This window comes from Dendrobium catenatum, unplaced genomic scaffold (genome assembly GCF_001605985.2).
Source record: "Dendrobium catenatum unplaced genomic scaffold, ASM160598v2 original_scaffold_161204, whole genome shotgun sequence".
NCBI classification, from domain to species: Eukaryota; Viridiplantae; Streptophyta; class Magnoliopsida; order Asparagales; family Orchidaceae; genus Dendrobium; species Dendrobium catenatum.
In genome coordinates, this window is record NW_021479630.1 from 473,340 (window position 1) to 476,037 (window position 2,698).

General features: G+C 34.4%; 1 protein-coding gene across 3 annotated transcripts in view; it reads left to right on the plus strand.

Moving 5' to 3' along the window:
• Positions 1-2,698, plus strand: part of LOC110092964 (pumilio homolog 23) — a 36,828-nt gene that overhangs the window by 32,093 nt on the left and 2,037 nt on the right. The gene's annotated exons all lie outside the window — the stretch shown is intronic.

Genomic DNA, 2,698 nt, shown 5'->3' on the forward strand with positions numbered 1-2,698 from the left:
TAGGAAAGATTATGATGAAATCCGTTTGAATTTGAATTTCATCATGATGTGGATTTAAGTACTTTCCTAATTAGGAATTTCCAAAATTGGAAAGTCTTGAAATTCAAATTTTGAATTTTCAAAATTGGAACAAGTGGGGGATGGGGGAGGAGGCCGGCGGTTGAGTGGCTTGGGGACGGGTAGTGGTGGTGGGGTGGCCGGCGGCCAAGAGGGAGGCTAGGGCCGGCATTGTGGGGAGAGGAAGAAGAGCGGGATGATGGGGATAGACCACGAGTCACGGACTCTTCCAATGACTGGTGGGTATTGCTTTCGCCCTCACCTTGGGCTCTCGTTCTCCTCTCTAGTGCACCACAAGAAGAAGAAGATAACAAAACAAGATTTCATTCAAAATATTCATTAACCCAATACATCATATGAGACCACTATATATAGGTCTCCACTCATGAAAAAGGAAAAGTACGAAATTGCCCTCTGGGCTACAATAACAAAACAACTCCCCACAAGGGTAAAAACGGGAAACAATAAATAACTAAATAATTCATCATGACATCTTAATCAAAAGTAGAGGCGCTGAATCGTGGTCATCGATCTGCGATTCTGTCGTTGATAAACATGTCGGTAGCGTCTGTCGATGTCCTCATCATAACCTTTCTAATTCTAAGCAAAATGATAATGTTACTTCAAAATTCTTAATAAGCTTAACTCTTGGTTTAGTGGTTGGAAACATAAACTTCTTTCTTTTATTGGTAGATTTTAGCTTGTTTGATCCCTTTTATGAAACTATCTTTGTTATTGGTTCATATATACTATTATACCTCATGATATTATAAAGAGTACTACTAGTTCTATTATTAATTTTCTTCAAAACAATGGCGAGAATAGAACACTCAGACTCATATCTTAGAACACCACCACCTTGCCTACTAATAAAGGTGGTCCTGGTTTCCTCAATATTGATTATTTACATATAATGAGCAAGTGCAAACTCCTATAGAGATTGCACAATTGTATGATCTATCTTTTTATTTGTCTTTTCAATAACTATTCACCTAGTTGGACTAAGCCTCCTCATGATGATACTAGTTTTTGAAATGCTCTTTGTGAAACTGCCATAAATAATAGTAATTGGCTTACTCTCAAGGTTAGCAATAATCACTTACTTTTTTCATTAACTCTGTCATTGCCACCTTTAACTGCTCTCATTAAGCCACCATCAATGATTTTATTTTCAATGGGAAATGTTGTTTCCGTCCTCTACAAATTTCACATACAATGATTATGTTCGTCAAATTACCCAACTCGAGATTTATTCTTCCAGTTCTATATGTTATTCACTAGGGAGTAATACTTTTTCATACAAAATGACATAAAACTAACTATATTTGACTGATTATAAACTACCTTGGAGCAAGTTTGTTTGGTTCAAAGAATGCTCCACTAAATATGCAACTTTTGTTTGGAAAATCTTAGTTGGCCACTTAAAGACCAAGGTTGCCTTTAAAGCTAAGAGTGTCAATGTTAGTCAAAGTTGTGTATTTTGTAATATATTTTTGGAATCACACAATCATTTTTTCTTTGATATTCCTTATGTCTTTAACATCTCGAAAGATGCATATATTATAGTTCCTAACAACTTAGCTTTAACATTAATCAAGCCCTTATATTTGTGTAGATGATATTAAGTGTAAAATTACTAGAAGATATTTTTTTGTTCTTGCTATTCATATCAGTGCTCACTCCTTATGGTATGAAATAAACTACAATAATTTTTAATGCCAAAGAATGAACTGATGTAGCATTTTAGTTTCAAAAACTTTTTTTATAATAATGATGAAATGCGGGATGTGGATGTTTCAAAGTGATATTCCTTGCAGTATCTTATAGCTATACTATCATTGAATTTTTCTTTATCTCAAATGTTGTTGGTGGTGGTTTATGATTCTAGTTATATGGTTTCTATCTTTTGAATTTTGCTTTACGGTGTATGTCCTATATGTAGTTTTAGTAAAATTTAATTTTTAGCATAAATCACCTCTTAAACAAAAAGAACTTTTATGCATCAATCTTGGTGTAGAGGTTTATAAATTTCATACAGGATTTGTTGGTTTAAGTTATTTTGTTTTAAAAAAAATTCAAGAAAAATGAATATTACAAAGACTTATAATGATTTTAAGAATGTTAAATGCAAGAGGGTGATGAGTAGAGTAAAATTGTTGATTTATATGATAGGTTGTCACTCAAATCTCCTCAATGATACTCCAGTCTTTTCCTTGTTATCCACTCGTGGTTAAGTTGCTGCTTTCTTACTGTCTAAACCACCCTTGATCCAAAGCCATCTTCTTGATGTTATTGCATAGCTGACAATGAGAGGTTTGAATATTGCAAGGTTAAATAAATTCCTTGGAGAAGGATCCTAATTCTGAGCCATAAATAAGGGTACCTTAACTTAGTATTCTTGCTGTAGGCAATTAGCCCTCTCTGGCTTCTTCTTACTGCTTGGGACTACAAGCAGTCTCTTAATTTTTCCTTTGCAGAAAGATCACAACGTCAAGATGGTATTGGCTTGGCTAAGGTCTAGGATAGTAACGAGGCAGTGTTCAGTAGTGATTTGAGAGAAATACCTTGAGGTGTGTTTACATCCTCTCCATTAACTCCCATGTTTATTGCATGTGATCTTGTATAGGTTGTTATTGACTTG